The sequence below is a fragment of the Mus caroli genome, chromosome 7 (genome assembly GCF_900094665.2).
Source record: "Mus caroli chromosome 7, CAROLI_EIJ_v1.1, whole genome shotgun sequence".
NCBI classification, from domain to species: Eukaryota; Metazoa; Chordata; class Mammalia; order Rodentia; family Muridae; genus Mus; species Mus caroli.
In genome coordinates this window covers 122,247,585-122,253,125 of record NC_034576.1, presented here as the reverse complement: position 1 = coordinate 122,253,125, position 5,541 = coordinate 122,247,585, and positions in this window count along the sequence as shown.

Genomic DNA, 5,541 nt, shown 5'->3' with positions numbered 1-5,541 from the left:
CTTTGCATGACCCCTTCAGTCCTGGGCCATCAACTACAGCTGAAGCTACACCTTCTCCAATGGCCTTCCATGACCTCTCACAGTGCCAAGCTTCATCTGTTCTTCCTGACACCTTCATGCCTTCAAAACCAGTACCACCTAGGTGACTCTTACACATTACCAAGTCTAGCCACAGTACAAGGTACAACCTTGGCTATATCTGGAACACAGCTTCTTTGTGCTCCCAGAAAACAATTCTCAGAAGATTTCACCTCAGTGATGCTGGTCTCTTCTTAATCATTGCTAACTTCTTAGCTCCAGCTAAACAGCATCAATTGTCCCAGTAATTCCTTCCATTCTTAACTCTAGAGCCAGAGCCACAATGCTGAAGCTGCTTGCAGGTGAAAGACTACAAGAGGAGCCCCTTGCTCAGGCCTTGGGACAATAGCGGACACCCAAGAACTCACAAGAGACCAAGCTTGATGCAAACTACATGAGGCTTTATTCAGGGAAAGCCAGAGCTCTGGGGACGACTCATATCCCACGCAGGGGTAGAGGAGTCGACCTCGAGGGGAAAGAGGTCCCAGTTTTTATAAGCCCTCAGGGGAGATAGGAGAAGGGGGGAGTCGGGGATTTCCAGATCTAAACCATGTCTATTCTCAAGAAATGGGTATGGGAGGGGTACAAGGAAAGAGTCTGGTGCAGGTGTAGCAACTCAGGATTGGCAGGGCTGTGGTTGCTGGGGAGATTTTCTGACTCTATCCCAGCAACCAATATCACAAACACCTGGCAATGGGCTTCATCAGTGGGCACACACATGGGTTCAAGGAACAGTCAAAACATTGGCAGACACACAGGTTCAAGGAGTGGCCAGAGCATTGTGCACCTCTATTTTCCTAAATCAGTGATGCTGGTTCTGCTAACAATGAAATCTATCTTGCCAATTTCAGGGTTTCTGTGACCTTTTACATTCTGTCACGATCTTTCACAGGAACTAGAACATGACCCCTTGTACTATTACATCGTCACTGGCTTTCTGTTTTCCAACTCCTTCACTGCCTAAGCTTGGCTGTTCTGGATCTTGCCCTGTAGATTGACCTTGAACACAGAGATCAGCATGCCTGTCTCCTGGGATTAAAGGTGTGCACCACCATGCCTGGATCTAAATTTAGCTGGGTAGGATCTTGCCCCAAAGTCCCACTCCCTTAATCTGTTATCTCCTAGAACACAGGATTTTGTCCTATTTCACTTCCTGGTACCCCTTTAATACTCGAACCATATATTTTATATTTTTCCTTTCTAAGCTTGCTATGCTTGTTCAAACTTTTCTTCATAAGACTTAACCAGAGAACAAAGCTGGGCTTTTTTTTGAAACTTCGTTTGTCAATGCAATTAATCTGAGTCTCTTCACCTTAGCCTCAGGCTGACTTTTCAGACAAGGACAAAAAGTAGCCACATTCTTCACCAAAAACACTACAAAAACAGTCTTTATGACACATTCTGAAATTCTTCTCCTTTGAAATCTCTTGGGCCAGGTCAACATTGTTTCAAATCACTCCCAGCAATAAAGTCTTCCATATTCCTACTAGGATGACCCATTAAGCTCCATTTGAAGCATTTCACTGCTTTCCAAATCCAAAGTCCCAAAATCCACATTCTTTCAAACAAAAGCATGGTCAGGCACAGCAATACCCCAGTCCCTGGTACCAACTTCTGTATTAGTCAGGGTTTTACTGCTGTGAACAGACACCGTGACCCAGGCAAGTTTTATAAAAAAACATTTAATTGGGGCTGGCTTACAGGTTCAGAGGTTCAGTCCATTATCATCAAGGTGGGAGCATGGCAGCATCCAGGCAGGCATAGCGCAGGCAGAGCTGAGAGTTCTATGACTTCATCCAAAGGCTGCTAGTGGAAGACTGACTTCCAGGAAACTAGGGTAGGGAAACACCCACAGTGACACACTATTCCAACAAGGCCATAGCTCCAAATGGTGCCACTCCCTGGTCCAAGAATATACAAACCATCACAAGGTCTCAGGTTCTTTTTACCCAAAGGCCCTGTACCGATTGCATCCTGGAGAGTAACTCTGGGTAAAAAAGAGAAACCATTGGGTTTTACTGAAGACAACAGAAAAGATACCTTTAAAGAACTGAGTACCTATCAGGCACATAATAGGGACTCAAAAATATTTCATGGGAGGAGAGGGAAGGGTAGGAAGGTAGCTCAGCGGTTAAGAGCCCTGCTTGCTCTCCCAGAGGACCAAGGTTCCATACTCAGTATTCACAAAGCAGGCCATAACCCTATCTGTGACTCCGGTTCCAAGGAATCTGGCGCCCTCTCCTGGCCTCAGTGGGAACTCTATGCATGTGGTGAAAAACATGTACCAACAAAACACACATACACATTAAGTAAATAAGTAAACAAACAAACAAACAAACAAATTAATAAATGCTTTACAGATACATTCCAGGAGGTTGGGGGATGGTGGTAGGTTGTTTTCCTGGCATACCCTTGGGTTGTGTATCTAATCCCTATCACTAGGAGAAATTGATGTTACTTCAGCCACCTTATGTTCCAAGAAATAATTAAACTGGTAAAAAAAAAATGAGCTTGGAGATGACTGATGGGGGTGGTAAGAAGTTTAAGGGATTTCACTCCAACTCCACTGACATCAGAAAGGGGAAATGAAGCACACAGAGGACCATGAATAGTCAAGGGCGTGTCCCTGAAGTTTTTAGTCTTAGGCACTCTTGTCTGGCTTTACACACTTTCGGTAGCTGCAGTACCATACAGTCCTCACCCAGTTGTTTTCCTTAGACCTAGCTGTGGAAAATTGAGGCCTCTCTGGGATTTCAGCTCAAGGGTGCCATCTAGGGACAGCTCTTTGATCCTCTAATCCTCCTCCCTGATGCATCGTTGTGCTTTTCCTGGAGAGTCACTGCCTCTGCTTCCATTCCTCATGGGGGTGGGGGTGGGGGGGAATCTAGCATCTCTGCAGCATCAAGACTTGACTCTTGAAGAACATTCAAAGGATTTATAAAATAAACCCACGGGAAGCTTCTCCTAGGCCTTCCTACAGCTTCTTACAGCAGTGGACTGAATGTTTTTATCCCTTCATCCCCTGATGTGGTGGTACTAGGTGGTGGGGTGGGGACCTTTTCGAGGTCAATAGTCAAGGAGATGAAGCAAGCCCTTATGAATAAGATCAATGCCTTATAAGGGGAAGAGAGGAGAGGAGAAGAAAAGGGAGGAGAGGAGAGGAGAGAGAACTTTACCTCTTTCTACTAGGGTACTAGGAAAGAACACAACAAAAAGCGAGCAGTCTAGACTCCCTGCTGGAATTTCACCATGCTGGCACCCAGGCTTCAGACTTCCAGCCTTTTGAATTATAAGAAATGTTTCTTGTTGTTGGTTTTCTTTCTTAATAAGTCATCAGCCTGTAGCGGTCATACTAGCCCCAATGGACCTAACATACTTGTTCTAGTTAAGCAATTTTTTACCCCTCTGAGATCTATCCTGAGCGCTTGGCTATGAAGAATAAGAAATTGGGGGGAGGGTGTCTTCAGCAATGCATTCACTTTAACTGTTAATAGCCAGAGCGCGAACATGACCTAAATCCAGCTGACCTCTCCTCTCGTGTGGTGGGCACAAACACCCGCAGATCACATCCATCAGTGAACAGAAGGTCTGGTTTTAATGTCTTTGAACACAGCTAGTGTTGAAAGCACATTACAATATTTCAGACAAGAGTCTGACTCCTTACCCAGGAGCCCATGGGCTCATTAGCCCCATGCTTCTCTCTACCCTTCACACACATGGATGCAAGTCTGTGCAGCTCACTGACACAAAGGGCTGATCCTGTATAATTTACATATGTGCTGAGCAGCAAAGCCAGACCTTGTGTGTGCTAGGCAAATGTTCTACTACATGCGAGCCACATCCCAGACCCTTTGTGTACTTTATGGTAAGAAATATCAGCCTAAGGAATAAGGAAGGTCAGGTTACTTTAAAGTATAGAGAGCAGAACCTTGAGCATAAAGTGGGAAAATCCTGAGTTGCTTGGTGCTTTTAAAGGAGCTGAAAACATTTATGCCTTGGGAAGTTGCTCTGTGGAAAGAGCAGTAAAGAAAGGTTTCATGTTGTATCCACTCTGATCAAGAAGAGCCAAGGTCAGAAAACTTTGCATCTCTGTTTTGCTTTCCTCGAGCATGGAATTAAGGGAACAGGAGATGGAGAGACGGGCATGCACCACAGCATCCTGAAGGAGTTTAACAAGTCTAACTTGGTTTTGAAAGAATTTTGACAGCAGCCATGTAATAAGCCCTTTGGATGCTGGTGCAATGGCGAATCTTGGGTAGGTGTGTGTATGTATAAGTGCTTGTGTGCCTGTGACTATTATATTGGTACTAAGCACAACATTCATAAAGAACCTGTTGCATTGGATGACAAAATTGTCCCAACCTGACCAGGACAGAGGACATTCTCAAGATGCAAGACTACAGTGGCAAAAGTGGGGAAATTCTCTTAAAACCAAGTTTACCAATCATGCACTGGGCTGGTCTCCAGTATTGCATAATCTGAGCATGGTGGGTCACACTTGAAAACCCAGCACTGAGGAGGTGGAAGCAAATGATCAGAAGCTCAAAGTTATGGTCAGACCTTGTCTCAAAATGTGTGTGTGTGTGTGTGTGTAAGTCCTACGCAAATTTGGATGAGTTTACAGTGTGCAAACTGTTTTAGATGTATTATCTTATTATGGGATGGGCATTCACAATATTACCCCCTCCAAAAAAATTAAAAAATTTAAAAAGGAGGTAAGGTTTGTTCGGGAAAACTGACACATTCACCTGAAGAGATAAAGGGATCTGCACATATTTCCCATCATCTAATGGGAAGTGCAGGGTCTGGGCTAGACTGCTCCAACTCTAGACCTCCAGGACTCAACACCAGCCTGGGTGCCTGTAGACCCCTCCTAGGTCATGAGCTCTTATTCCTGGGCCCTTACTAAGCACCCCCAACTCCCTTCTGTCACTAACACTTCCTGCTGCTCAGCTCAGCCTCCTACAAAGGAGCCAGCAGGTCAAGCCCAGTCTTGTGTTTAAGCATAGAAAAGGCCCCTCCTCTTAGCAACAGACGCTAAAGCCTGGTTACTTGCCACTGGGTCTGAGTGCAAGCTCCATTACTCTTAGAACTGATGAGGGAAGAGGGAGAGGAATCTAGACTCCCAGGGGTGTTATTTGGGACAGCAAATCTTCTTTTCATATTATTATGTAACTGTGCTTCAATTTTTGTCCTTTTTCAGAGACTTCAGTGTGTTCTGGGAAGTTCCAAGAAATCTACTGAGAGGAAGAAGAAATAAGGCAAGGAGTGGGGACTAGAGGAGGGCTTGCTGCGGAAGGCCAGGCTATCTCTTCACTCTCTTTCCCCTCTCTCCCTTTCTGCCAGGGAACTCTCTGAGATACTAGAGTCTATGACCTCAGAAAGGCAGCTCTGTATCAGAACTTCCAGAGTACCTGAACGTTCCGCTGCTCAAGTCCCGATACTGGCCTAAGGAACCACAGA